At 34.5% G+C, this 15,582-nt stretch overlaps 1 long non-coding RNA gene across 1 annotated transcript; it reads left to right on the top strand.

Moving 5' to 3' along the window:
• The first annotated feature begins 9,575 nt into the window (after positions 1–9,575).
• On the top strand, positions 9,576–13,489 carry LOC130811188 (uncharacterized). Its single transcript, XR_009041136.1, has 3 exons — positions 9,576–10,110; positions 10,227–10,271; positions 12,720–13,489. It is a non-coding gene; the product is annotated as an uncharacterized LOC130811188 (long non-coding RNA).
• Positions 13,490–15,582: the final 2,093 nt, after the last annotated feature.

Raw genomic sequence — 15,582 nt, 5'->3', positions numbered from 1 at the left:
ACTGTTACTCTCCCTTCTCTAGTATGCATAATGCATGTTCATTTCAATTTTATCAGATATCTCCGAACATACGCATATTCTGTTGGCCCTTTTAGGTTTTAACGATAATTAAATTTAAATATAAATAACTATATTTTAGAGATTGTGTGCAGGTCGATATCCAGTTTTGATAAGGATCCTTGATAGTACCAAAGACTTGGTCTGTGGATTTTGTACGTGTCTAAAATATCCTAGGAAGTTAGATAGGAAGATCGATGTAGGATGTCAAATGTAGACAGGAAGTCTACTGTTCTTAAGTTGATAATCTGACGATACTTGTTGATGAGTGGAAACAGTGCTTTGTTCCCAATATTCAAGTCTGGAAGAACCAGCATTAACGAAAAAGTTCTGAAGAAAGTATTTTCTGCTTTTCTTAGTTGATGTATAGGTAAGATTAATTTGTTACACAATTATATTGAAGAGTTAGTTGGCAAAAGAATTTTAATTATAATTATTTTTAAAATAACTGTCACATTTTCTAAAGTGGTGGAGAAAACTTCTCCTAATTTTTCTCCACGTTTATAGGCTTGAATTATTAGGTTTTATTTAAGAAAAATTAACTTGCCTTACTTAGAAAATAAAAACCGTAGCTTTTATTACTTGAAAAACAAAATTACTTAACCCTCTTTAATTTTAATTTTAGGATTAAGGAGTGAAGTGGGTAGTTATTTTCCTTACTAAGTTATGTGACTTTCCTCTATAAAAGAACATAATTTTTAACCGGTTATTTGTGTAAAAAATTAACAACATATATATTCATTACTCCTTAATTGCCAATTAACTTAGAAATATTTCTTGTGCAACTCGATTATTTTATCCTTAGGTTTTGGCCTTTGTAAAAGGGTTCTTGAGAGAATTGTTGTAATTAGACTTAGGAAAGTTTAGCGGAGAAAGAGAGCTTCATAGAGGAAGCTTGAGCTTCATGGTAAGCGAGAGAAAGAGAAAGAGAAAAGAGAAAGAAAAAGAGAATTGTTGGCCTATTTTGTTTCTTTTATGTAATTGTAACGAATTGTCTAAAATATAGTAGAGAATTTGAAATCCCGATGGGTCGTGGTTTTTCCTTCTATTTAGGTCTAGAAAGTGTCCACGTAAAAATTATTTTGTCTCTTTCTAAGTTTGCGCATTAAGTTCAAGTTTTTAATTTCGCAAAAACAAGGCAAAAACGCTTAAATAACAATTCACCCCCCCCCCTCCCCCCCTCTCTTGTTATCTCTAACCGTTTCCACATAATGCATGTTCATTGTACTACTTTTTCCGTTCCATAATACTTGCGAGATTACAAAATTATGCACTAATCATTCATCACCCTTAATTTTTGAATATTTTTAATTAAAAAGTTAAAATATAGTTAATTTGAATCTTGTTTAATTTCCTCACATTGCTAAAATTATTAATATTAAATTTTTTATTATTCATAATTAAAGAAATGAAGAATTTAATGAGTACATCAGACTACGTGGAAAAATCAATTGGTGCAAGTACTATTGACATTATCATTTTAAAAATTTGCTTACGTGTCTCTTCCTCAAAAAAAGTTTTCCTCAAAAAAAGTTTTCCTCTAAAATTCAATAATTACGTCATTGTTATTATGACTTATTTTTTATATTTGACTTTACTATAATCTAATTATTATTTTTTACTTTCTAGGTTACATTATTTAATTTATTAGAGAATCTTATATTTTATTTTAATTTTTTCAACTATTTATAAATCTTTTTAATTTTATCTATTAAACGGATATTTCATGATATACCACTGAGTATCTTTCTTCTTCTCCATTCAATCCCACGGTGAGTTGCCTGAGTCCTTGTCAGATCTCATCAATCTGAAAATCGAGCAAATCCTCCATCTTGAAATTCTTCAGCGCAACCAAGCAAACCATACAACTCTTTTCCTCAACCAAAAACTTTCTCTCAGTCATATAATCAAACACCTTAAGTGCATCATGGAATTGCTTATTATCAGCATAAACCCTCATCAAAAGGTCATAAAATGTTGCGGGGGGTGGAGGGGGGTTGGCTGATTGATTTTCAACCTTGTCCACAAATTTGGGTATGGGTCTGTGATGTCCAACAGAAAAACCTATATGAAATTCCTGTATAACGAAAGGGGGAAGGGGTACACCTATCTGAAAGGCTCAACAGGAGCAGTGTCTGCAAGGAAAGCAGCAAACTCGAAACAGTCAGCAGCTTCAGCTGTCGATGCACCAGCAGGCTCAGAGCGATGGATCAGGCCAAGAGTGTGCCATGCATGATGATTAGTCCTGTCAATACAAATCGCTTGTCTCACAAAGCTTCTGGCAATGCGTTGCATCTCCAAGGTTCACAAGAATTTCAGCCATGGAGAGCAAGCTCGGGACATGGTTGGGATCCTTGTCAAGTGCCTCCAAGAACGACTTCTGAGCTTCTTTTCTTAGGCCCTTTGCTTGATAGAGTACACCTTATTCACACAATATACAAGAAGTGTCAGAACTATCAAGAAAAACAAATTTATTGTGAATCAAGGCATGTAAATACAGAGAAATTGTTAATATTCTATTGTATTTTGCATGGGCTATAGTTTAGATGTTTCCTAGTTAGGGTTGTGCTTTATCTTGGCTTTATGTTTCTTTGACCATTTTTTGTTTGATGATGTTTGTTGCACAACATGCACTCCATAGTATAATGAACTGACGCAAATATGGTATTTGACGCAAAAAAAAAAAGTAAATGGTATATGGTGAATTATTAATTTACCACAAACGGCACACTGACGGCAGTTGTCATTAATGATATTCTGTGCTAACGGACGTAAACTCAATGGTCTATGGTGAATTAAAACATTTCGTGTGGTATATGGTGAATTTCGTAGAAACTTAGTGGTATATCATGAAATATCCGTTTATTAAATGAGCATTATTTGATATATTCAATATTTTGAGATGATTAAAACATTATAACTTTTGTCTTTTGTTATGATTTATTTGTCATGAATTAAATTTGCACAATCACCTTGCGCGCACAATGCAAAATATCAAACAATATACGTAATGAATATACCTGTTTAGAGGGAAATGAAATATAACTATAATGTAAAAATTTATTTCTTAAAATTTTAATTTTTTAATTTTTACAATTATGTTAGAAAATTTTAAAAAATCGTGCATCGCACGGACACTATTTAGTGTATTATAACAACAAAAATAAAAATATAATAGTCAAATTACATCAATTCAACAATTAAATTGCTAAATTAACCAATTCAATCAAGGAGATATCAAAAAGGAAAATATTTAGCTTTAACTTTTGAATTTAAATTGAATTTTGACATATTTACGAAAAAGGAAAGAAAAAAAATTAAATTATTCAAATTAAAATCTAATTTTAGTTATTAATTTAATTCATATAAATTACGAAAAATTTACCTAGAATAATTCAATCCTTTCATGATTTTCCTATAATAATCTTATCTATTGATTAATCATGAATAATCTTAACTTTATGGCGTATTTGCCTAGAGTAAATTTGGGTAACCTGATGACCTGCTATACTATGTAATTTACCAAAAAAATAAACTGAACATTAATTTAAAATTAAAGAAAATATTTAAAAATTTACGTTAAAAATTTCTAAATAATAAAAACATTATAATTTTTTAATATTTTCTTAGACATTTTATTTTAATCTATCTTTTTTAAAACAAAAAAAACTTGCTATAGCAAGTTATCCTATTATCGGGTTTACTATCGAAAATTACGCCTCAAAGTTGGGATTATTTATGGTTAATTAAAAGGTGGAATTATTGTAGGAAAATCATAAAAAAGTTGAATTATTCTAGGTAATTTTTTCATAAATTAAAATAATTTAAATATGCTTTTTCAACCCAAATTTAATCCCCTCTAATAATAATTAACATATTAAAACTTTATTTATGATCATATAAAAATATACAAGAGGCTAACTAATACCTTAGGTGAAAGTTATTCGGATAAAATCCTAAACCAAAACAATCCAAAACCGAATAAGAAATATGATTTGGACTTTTCATAAATTGATTTGGATTTAGATTATGAATTTCTAAACCGAATATTTTGAATAGTGCTTCCACCTATTATCCATTTGTTGTGAATAATCCATACCAATGATTATTTCTAAATAATCTAACTTTTAAATATTATTTACTAACAACACTCCTTTTCAAATTTTAACCGACTATTATTGGTACCTACCACCAAAGAGGAGTAGAATAAAACTAACGAAGAAGCATAAGAGGGAAGAAGTGAGTGAAACGGCTATAGGTACCTACAATAGCCGATTAATATGTAAAAATGAATACTACCAACAATTAATATACAAAAATTGGATTTTAAAATAATTAACATTAGAGATTAGAGATTATTTATAGTAAATAGACAATAACTGAGATTATTTTGTAGAATTTTTAAAAAAACAACAACAAAATGAAAACAGAACACTTTCAGTTTATAGGCTGTTTTTATTCGACCTACTTATCTTTGTAAGAATGACTCGGTTGCCTTTCTCATTAATGATAATGTCAATATATACAAGATTGTTACTATATTTTAGGAAATTGAATATTTCCTAATATTCTACATAATCACAAAGATTATACAAAATAATGCAAGAAATCAAAGAGATATTATTCTAGGATATTCTAAGATATTCTAAATAATTCTAATATTCTAATACACCCCCGCAGTCGAATCGGGCGGTTTGAAGACGCTGAGACTGGAACGAAAATCATCAAATAATATTTGAGGAAGGCCTTTGGTGAAAATGTCAGCAATCTGATAACGAGATGGAACATGAAGTACTCGAACATCACCACGTTTAACTTTTTCTCGAACAAAATGAATGTCGATCTCAATATGCTTAGTGCGCTGATGATGGACCGGATTACCAGCTAAATAAACGGCACTAATATTGTCGCAATAGACAAGGGTGGCTGTGTTAATAGAACAGTGCAGCTCAAGAAGTAAATTGCGAATCCAGCAAGTTTCAGAAACAACATTAGCAACACCACGATATTCAGCTTCAGCACTGGATTTGGAAACAGTAGGTTGTCGTTTAGCTGACCAAGAAATTAAGTTATCACCTAGAAAAACACAGTAACCAGAAGTTGAGCGTCGAGTGTCAGGACAGCCACCCCAATCAGCATCAGTATAAGACAAAAGAGTTGAAATATGAGAACGATGTAACTGCAGACCATAGGGAAGAGTACCCTTGACATAGCGAAGAATGCGGTGAATAGCAGCCATATGTTCAGTGCGAGGATCATACATATAGAGGCAAACTTGCTGCACAGCATATGAAATATCTGGGCGAGTGAAAGTAAGATACTGTAAAGCTCCAGCTAGGCTACGATACAAGGTAGGATCTTCATAAGGAGAACCAGCATTAGCACAAAGTTTGCCGGAGGTAGCAACAGGATTACATTGAGACATGCCAGCCTTTTCAAGAATTTCAGAGGCATACCTTTGTTGAGAGAGAAAGAGGTCAGTAGAAGTACGAGTAACAGCAATACCCAAGAAATAATTAAGAGGACCCAAATCCTTCATGGCAAATTCAGAGCTAAGTTTGGACATAATGGACTCACGAAGAGAATCTGAGGAAGCTGTGAGAATAATATCGTCCACATATAATAGTAGATAAGCAATATCAGAGCCATGACAATAAACGAACAAGGAATTATCAGAAATGCTGTTAGAAAAGCCAATAGTAGTTGCAAAAGTAGCAAACCGATGATACCAAGCACGAGGAGCCTGTTTGAGGCCATAAAGAGACTTACGAAGAAGACAAACATGATCAGGACGAGTAGAATCACGAAAACCCATAGGCTGATGCATGTAAACAGTCTCAGTTAAATGACCATGTAAAAATGCATTCTTAACATCAAGCTGATGAATAGACCAAGATCTGGAAAGAGCAATACTTAAAACAATGCGAATAGAAGCAGGTTTCACAACCGGACTAAAGGTTTCATCACAATCAATGCCTTCCCTTTGAGATTTACCATCACCAACAAGACGCGCTTTATAGCGCTCAAAAGAGCCATCGAACTTGGTCTTGACACGAAATACCCATAAAGATCGAATGATATTAGCATTAGGAGGACGCGGCACCAAATCCCAAGTATGATTTTCAATTAAAGCATCAAACTCTTCTTTCATTGCTAATTTCCAGTTTGGGTCACGAAGGGCATGTAGAGGAGATGTAGGTAAAGGTGAAAAAGAAACAGATAAAGCTTGAGAGTAGTATTTGGGATTGGGTTTGAAAATACCATGTTTACTCCGCGTAGTTATACCGGTGGATGAGGAAGAAGGAGGGGAGTTGATTGGGCTGCGTGAGGCAGGCCCAATAGAAAAGGAGGAGGAAGAAGGGGGCTGTTGGACTGGGCTGCGTGAGGCAGGCCCAGTTGAGGGGAGGGTGGAGGAGGTGTAGGGGATTGGGTTGGGGGGTTCTGGATTTCGGCTGGCTGGGAGGGACTGAATTGGGGCTGGCCCAATAGCAATGGGAGAAGAAGGAGGGGATTGAAGGTAGACTGGGCTGCGTGAGGCAGGCCCAGTAGGGGAGAGGGAGGATGGAGATTGAGGATTGGTATGTGGGCATGACAGAGAAGGAGGCCCAGTAGTTGAAGAGGGCTGACAGAGAGGAGGTCCAGTAGGGGATGAAGAGATAAGAGGGGATTGGAGGGGTACTGGGCCGCGTGAGGCAGGCCCAGTAGGAGGGGGAGAAGTAGGAGAGGGAGATAGATGAGTTGGGCTCAGAGAAGAAGCAGGCCCAGAAGGTGGTGTATGGGCTGTTTTGAGCAAATGAAGGGGAATATTAACATCTAAAAATTGGTAGTTTGGAGAAGATGAGGAAGGTGTTTTAGCAAACGGAAAAATGGTCTCATAAAAAAGAACATGCCGAGATATAATGATTTTACGGGATGAGAGATCATAGCACTTGTAACCCCTATGAGAAGAGGGATATCCTAAAAAGACACATGGAGCGAATCGAGGTTGAAGTTTGTGAATGGTAGTAGAAGGAAAAAGGGGAAAACATAGACACCCAAAAACCCGTAGATGAGTATATGTAGGAGACTTACGGTATAGAATATGAGTGGGAGTAAGATTACCAAGAAGTTTAGAAGGAAGAATGTTGAGGAGATAAGTGGCCGTGTTTAAGGCGTGAGGCCAAAAAGACGGAGGAAGAGAGGCATGACACAAAAGAGTGCGAATGATATTATTTATGGATCGAATTTTTCGTTCGGATTTGCCGTTTTGGGATGATGTGTAAGGACAAGAAAAACGAAGTGAAATGCCTCGACTAGTGCAAAATTGACGAAACATATTATTGTCAAATTCACCCCCGTTATCGCATTGGAAAGATTTTATATTAAGCTCAAATTGGGTGTTAATAAAAGTATGAAAATTCACAAACACATCATAAACTTGAGATTTGCGATATAACGGAAAAGTCCACAAAAAATTAGTATAATTATCAAGAAAAAGAACATAATATTTATATCCCGATGGACTAGAGATAGGAGATGTCCATAAATCACTATGAATAATATCAAAAGGTTTAGAACTCATAGCCATAGAATTAACAAAAGGTAATTGGATGTGTTTCCCTAAAGGACAAGAATGACAAACAAAATGAGGATCTTTATTACATTTAATTAAACTAGAGGAATACAAAGAATTTAAAACCGCATTGCCCGGATGTCCTAAACGGGAATGCCAAATACTAGAGGAAAAAACGGAAAAAGCTGATGATATTGAGGATGAAGGAGTAGCTCCATGTGCGGATGGAAAAGGATAAAGATCACCCATGCTATTAGATCTCAGGACGATGCTCCCCGTGGCCATATCCTTCACAGAAAAGCCAAAAGGATCAAATTCAACGGAAACCATATTATCATGAGTGAATTTTCGAACGGAAATGAGATTTTTAATAAGTTTAGGTGCATGTAAGACATTTTTGAGGGAAAGGGATTTTTGGGAAAAAGGAAAAGAAACATGCCCGTGACCAAGAACTGGAATTAAATTACCATTACCGACGACAATAGCATTATTAAATTGATGCTTTAAAGGAAAATAAGGAAAAAGAGTACCTTGAGAACGAGCCATGTGGGATGTGGCACCGGTATCCATATAAAATTGCTCATCCGGAGTAGATAAAGAAAGAGTGTTCATTGCATGATCGATGTCCGTAGGAATAAAATTTGAAGAATTATTAGTCCCGGTGTGATAGCTTTGTGCCGGACGTGGCCCAAGAACACCATCAGAATATCCATTGTTTGTAAATTGAGGAGCCCAAGGTGTAGTAGGAAAGGGGGCAGCAGGCTGGGCCCAAGTATGTCCAGCCCAAGAAGGTCTCCCATAATAAGAAGGAGGAGAAGGACTTGGGCCAGAATAGTGTATGTTGGGCCGAAATGAATGGGAAGCAGTAGGCCTTGTATGGGGTTGCTGCCAGCGTCCATACCCACTGGTGGAGCCATGGTGGCTGCCACGGTGGGTCCGGCCACCACGACGAGGGTGGCGGTGGCCACCACGGTGGTGAGAAAGGTCGCGGTTAATAAATGGAGTGGAATTTTCAGAAAAAGTACCTTTGTTTGAAGCAAGAAGAGCCGAATCTTGAGCGGGAGAAGTATGCTTATGATTAGATCGTTCTTCCAATTCCAACATAGAACAAAGAGTATCAAATGAGGGAATAGGATTCATATGTTGAACCAAAGACCGAAAAGTTTTATACTCCGAAGTTAACCCATGAAGAACTTGAAGAGCCAAGCGATTGTCGGTGATGGAAGTACCAAGATTATTAAGAGAAGTGGCAATACTTTCAATTTCATTGCAATAAGACTTTACATTGGAAAAGGTGGATAAAGAAATGTCATTAAATTGAGATTCAAGATGAAGGATTCGGGATGTCTTATTATTTTGAAAATTGTTCTCAAGACGAGTCCAAGCATCAAAGGCACAATCATCGGGACGAACTATAGTTTGAAGAAGAGAGGGATTAATAGACCCATAAATCCATGTTCTAACAATGTCATCAAGACGTTGCCAATCGGAATCTTTAGGAACTAACACTTTAGAAGAGTCATCGGGAAGAATATGAGATTCCACAAGGTGAGCACGACAATGAAGCTTGAATAAAGTGACCCAAGTATGAAAATTGGAACCATCTTCATTAAGTTGAATGGGAATACTTGTTTTAATGTTAGTAATCAAAGTAGCGGGATGAATTTTGGTGGGAGAGGCCATGAAGAAGAAAGGTGAAAGAAAAGAAGGAAGAAGAGAAAGACAAGGAGATAGAAAAGGGAGTCGGGATCAAAAAACCGAAGCTTCTGATACCATGTAAGAATGACTCGGTTGCCTTTCTCATTAATGATAATGTCAATATATACAAGATTGTTACTATATTTTAGGAAATTGAATATTTCCTAATATTCTACATAATCACAAAGATTATACAAAATAATGCAAGAAATCAAAGAGATATTATTCTAGGATATTCTAAGATATTCTAAATAATTCTAATATTCTAATAATCTTATACAACCTACACAGAAATTCATCAATGGTTGGCTTCTAATTTTTTACCAAAATTCCAAGGGTAGCAGTTAATAGATTCGCCACTGTGTATTATCCTTCTTCTCTAGAGTAATTCGCTGAAGAGAACCACAGTAATCACCTGAAATGCCTTCAAATGTCCATCATTAATCATCAACAACCACCATTACTTGTACTGAACTCTATGCTATCCTTCTTTTTGTGAGTTCATCCTCTGCTTTAACAAATGGTGTATATGGCGGCAAGCTTTTCCACCGCTTTACTACTACATCGCTTTACTCTTGTCTTTCCTTTATCCAATTTATCTTCCAAACTTGCACCATTTCACACCACACATCATCGTAGAAAACTACGATTTCATCCATTTGATTTTCGCAGCTCTTCATTATCCGCTATTTGTTCAACTACCCAGTTCAATTCTCACAGGACCCAGTTAGGAAAAGTGGAAGATAGGGATAATTTGGTTGTTCTTGGTTGAAACCAGCTGTGATGACACTGCTGCGGCTGTTGTATGTGTTTTTTTTTTGCTTTGTTTTTCTGGGATTTTAGTATTGTTTTCAATGATTTGAGTTTGATTTTGTTTATTTTTGTTTTTGGTTTATGATTTTGGATGTTGGGATATTAGGTGACAAGCAATGGTGACATTCTTAGTCAAGTTGTGTCATCTCAGGTATATATACTTTTTAATGCTTCTTTAATGATGATTTTATAGGTCGAATTGTTCATTGTGTTTGGTTAAATCTAATGCTTTGAGAGTAGTATCCAAGTCTGCTGTTAATTCAAGTTTTTCCTTTATTATAGTTGGTGTGGTTTATACACATATTGCTTTTGTATTGAGCTCACTATCACATGATTCATTAATCCCCTTTCGAATTGCAAATCAAAATAAGCAAATTATGGTCGGTTTTGAGTTATTTTTGGGTCATTTTGAGCGAATTGCGAATTTAAAAAGCAAATTAACTAGCGAATTATGCTACACTGATTGAGTGTGAGTGGTGTGTAAGATTGATTGTTTTGGATTTAGTTGTAATTGTGATCAAAGGCATTCCCATATTAGTTCAAGGACGAGACACATTTATTTCACATTTATGGCGACATTTTATAAAACATGATCGACATTTAAGCCAAGGTTTAATCTTGAAACGGATATAAGGTGTTATTTGGTGAAGTATTGGTTGAATTTTAAATGCTTCGAGTGTTTGATTTGGAAATGCCTGAGGTGCTTACTTGCTGATCTTTTGATTGACATCTTTGAAGAGGAGCCATGTCCATTTTGTTTTCATATTTGAGTATCACTATTGTTTGTTATTCAATAAGAGTTCTGTAAGGATAGCCAAGCATATGTTGATCATTGGCAATGAAAACATACCAGTAGAGTTTTTCAAATGGCAAGTAATACTCCTTCTATCCCATTTAATTTTCACCTAATTTCTATTTTAGGTTGTCCCACTTATTTTGCACAATTTCCTATTTTGGTAATAGTCCCCACAACTTTCTTTTAATCCCACCCAAATTCATTCACTCTTTGTACTTGATACCACTTGATATACCAATCACAAACTAATATTAACACCTCTTTGAAGGAGGTGCAAATCAACTGGGACGTAGGGATTAGTTGATTGGTATTGTGAGTGACATATGATAAAGAGTGGATTTTAAAGTGTTTCATTTTCTCTCAATGTGAAATACTCACTGAAAGGAGGTTGGAGGTTTATGCACAAATTTTGTGTTTATTTTGGGTTTTTAATAAGGAAAAATTACCAGTAATAATACAACCTTTTGTTTATTTCCCTACAATAGTACAAACTTTTAATTAATCATGAATAATACCAACTTAGGGGGTGTTTCCCTAGAATATCTCTAACATGTTAAAAATCAAACTATAGAAGATTATATGACAAAAAAATGGCAAATTAGTTGATAAACTAAAGGTTGGTATTATTCTATGAAAAAACAACTCTAAGTTGGTGTTTTTCATAGTTAATCAAAAGTTCGTATTATTGTAGGGAAATTAACGAGTGGTTGTATTATTCATGGTAATTTTTCCTTTTAATAATAGCTATAACATTCCGTTCTATTACTCAAGTCCCAAGTTATAAAGTGGCTCTTTCATAGGTGAGGTTTCGAGGGTCTACCTTACCTTGTTAAAATATAATAAAAAGGTTGTTTTCATTGAGCCTTGGTAGCAAGCACCATTGCAACATTGTTTAAATAAGAAGTGCATATAATTTAATGAGTTATTTTATCAATAAGTTAACTTCTTTTTTGCTAGTAAGTGAATCCTTAACAATCCTTTGGCATTTTCCTTTTGAAAGGAACATTGTTTAAGTTTTTTGGTACATTTGTTTAGAACTTTAGATTCCTGAATTAAAGGAGTTGATTTTTAAGACCTTTTATCTGACTCTTAAATTAATTCCAACATATAGTGCGTTGAACCTTAGTTGTGATTATCCACATATATATTCTGATTTTGTGCTAATCAAGGCAGATTTGCTTGCACAATATGGAGGAGTTGCCTCAAAAATGGCGGAAGAAGTGCATATTGCCTTATGGTTGGCGATGCTGCCTTGATTAAGAGCTTTCCAAACTTCTCCTATTGGGATTTGGACTAGGATGATGTCGAGGAAGGAGGATCATTGTTTAGTGTTTAGTCTTCACACTTACGTAATATGTAACAAATAAGATCATTTAACAACTTAATTCCAAAAATAAGCTTCGTGAAAACTTAATTCCCAAAATAAGCATCCGTACATCCAAATCTAGCCTCGATTTAATTTGCTGTTACTAACAGCGAAAGATCAAAAATAAATAAATAAATAAAAGGCTTAAGTCGCTGTTACTAACAGCGACTTAAGCCCTTTTTTTTGTACGAAATAAACTAGCCGTTGTTAATTAGAAAAATAGTCGTTACGAACTTGAAAATAGCCGTTGTAATGATGTTCTATAAATAACTCCATCATTTCCCTACTTCATTATATGTAATCTACATCATTCTTGTTCTTTTGAATCAATTTATAAAGGTAACATAAGGTATTATGTTTGTTTTACCCTCAATTTATAAATGTTAATATTATTTTTGAAAGTTCACTTACGTTACTATGTTATATGTATTTCGTAGATGTCAAAGGAGCATTGTATTGAAGAGCTTTGTGATTGTGATTATGAAGTTGAGATTAATACAAATTGGAGCGACTTCGATCCAGGGCGTGATTTTGTTGCTTGCCCTTTCTACATGGTTGACGGATTAGGATGCACATACTTGGTTGATGAACCGTTATTTTCGATAAAATCAGAGTCAATAACAAAATTTAGATAGTCATTCGATTTCGTTGATACCGGCTGTAACATTCCTATCCGCAAGACCATCACTCCTTTGTTATTGATGGGTCTTCGTTGTCATTTCTGCTTGAGTTTTAAAAGTTAAAAATATTTTTTTCCTTGCTCCGCTTCCGGAGGGCATTGAAGTTTTCATTGGTGATATAGAAGCTGGAAGAACTAGATGTCAACCACTTCTATGTTACCGGGACTTCGAATAGCCTATTAAATTTAAAAATTTCGTTTCCAATTAACCCTTGATTGCAAACATCATTTACCACTTCATATAAATAAGAGTCGCGTATGATTTGATGAGTCCTTTTACTTTGTTTGTTAGACTTTAAAGTCTAGATTCAAAAATGCTATAACGGAACAGTGATAGGGGTAATGGGAGATATGCGGTTAATGGAACACCTAATTATCGGTTGAATCATAAGATGTCCCTTGATATGGCTCAGTACGCGATTTTTTTACACCTTTACAACACAGGAAATATTAGATTGTTTGTTTTGAAAACCTTTACAATGTGACTGATGCAATGAATTATAAATCTTTGGTTCCTTTGTAATGGGCATATATAATTAGCCTTGAATTACGATCAACTACGATTATGTTGTTTGTACCCTTTACATATTCTCATTGTGAAAAGTGATTAGATTAAGGGGTTAAGGCCTATCTTGGCTTGCTCTTTGGGGTAGAGTGTTATGGAATTTGGCTTTTACATATAGGCTATTATTTTTTCAGACACTTCATAGAGATTATATACAACAAGAATTTACAATACATATGTTTTTACTAACTCAACCCCCATTCAAAGTAGAACTTTCTTTATTGTTAATGGTATGACTTAGAGAAAATTTGAAAAAAAAATAAGATCATTCAACAACTTAATTCCAAAAATAAGCTTTGTGAAAACTTATTTCCCAAAATAAGCGTCCGTTCATCCAAACCTAGCCTCGGTTTAAATCGCTGTTAGTAACAGCGAAAGAACAAAAAAAAAAATTAAAAAGCATAAGTCGTTGTTACTAACAACGACTAATGGCTTTTTTTTTTGTACGAAGTAAAGTAGCCGTTGTTAATTAGAAAAATAGCCGTTACGAACTTGAATAGCTGTTGTAATCATGTTCTATAAATAACTCCATCATTTCCCTACTTCATTATATGTAATCTACATCATTCTTGTTCTTTTGAATCAATTTATAAAGGTAACATAAGGTATGATGTTAGTTTTACTCTCAATTTATAAATGTTAATTTTTGAAAGTTCACTTACGTTACTATGTTATATGTATTCCGTAGATGTGAAAGGTGCATTGTATTGAAGAGCTTTGTGATTGTGGTTATGAAGTTGAGATTAATACAGATTGGAGCGACTTCGATCCTGGGTGTGATTTTGTTGCTTGCCCTTTCTACTTGGTTGAAGGATTAGGATGCACATACTTTAATTAGATAGATTGATCCGGAGGGTACCAAATGGCAAAGACACCTAATAATATGGCTTGAAAAAGAAAAACAAGAGCTTAAAGATGAGGATTGTAATCTCAAGAGACAAATAGATGATATGACACATAGGAAAGAAGAGACTGAAAGGATTATGAGAAAGTTTAAGAAGCAATCTTAGTTAGCGTCGGTGGTTTATGTTAACGAATGAACTATGTAATTTGATATGTATTCGTTGAACATGAATGAAATTCTGTAGAATTTTCGAGAGCATTTTTCCTATTTGAATATGATTGTCTCTTTTTTTTTGATTAAATTCCTATTGCATTCTTGGCGGAATGATTCATCGCCGAAAACTCTGAGTACCTAACATCATTTCATTCATAATAAACATGTGATAATACGATAAAAATATATACATCTACATATATATTACAATTTATACACAAAAGACCAAATGTTACAAATATTGAGTATGTACAAATGTTCAATATATACAAATTGTCACTAATGTTCAATATATACAAACAGTATTCTAATGCTAATCCTCCTTCTGTACCCTGTGTAACTGTGACGGTTTACGACGCCTCCTATGATAGTAAGAGGCCATCGCATGACGCTCGGGTAGGGGAGGTGATTGATACTGTGATGATGTGGCACCCTGTGAGGACCCGGCACCGTAGTCCGGGCACGTTAAGTCAACCTCCTCAAGATGAACGGTTGAACAAAATTCAGTAAACCCTAATTTTTCGAAAATGGAAAAAAAAACACAAAAAATAGTACCTTAGGTCGATGTAGGAAGATGACAGAACTAATTAGTGGTACAAACTTGGAATTTGATGAGTTTAGTTGAAGGATTGAAGTTGATTTTAATGGTAGAAAGAAGAAGGAGATCTCGTAGGTTGATTGAGGAAAAGCAAAACGCGTGAACTGAAATGGAAGAAGGAAATTGGAAAAAATAAAAAGTCATTAGTCGCTGTTAGTAACAGCGACTTATGCTTTTTAATTTTTTTTTTTTTTTTGGTTCTCTCGCTGTTAGTAACAGCGATTGAACCCGAGCCTAGGTTTGGATGTACAGACGCTTATTTTGGAAATTAAGTTTTCACAAAGCTTATTTTTGGAATTAAGTTGTTAAATGATCTTATTTTTTTCAAATTTTCATGACTTAGATTCATTTATTTGGGTTCTCAAGTTTATGTGTGTAGGAAAACATAGTTGAACTTCTTT

Source organism: Amaranthus tricolor, chromosome 4 (genome assembly GCF_026212465.1).
Source record: "Amaranthus tricolor cultivar Red isolate AtriRed21 chromosome 4, ASM2621246v1, whole genome shotgun sequence".
Taxonomy (NCBI): Eukaryota; Viridiplantae; Streptophyta; class Magnoliopsida; order Caryophyllales; family Amaranthaceae; genus Amaranthus; species Amaranthus tricolor.
Note: the sequence above shows the minus strand (reverse complement) of the source record. Positions and strands in the feature narration are given on the sequence as shown.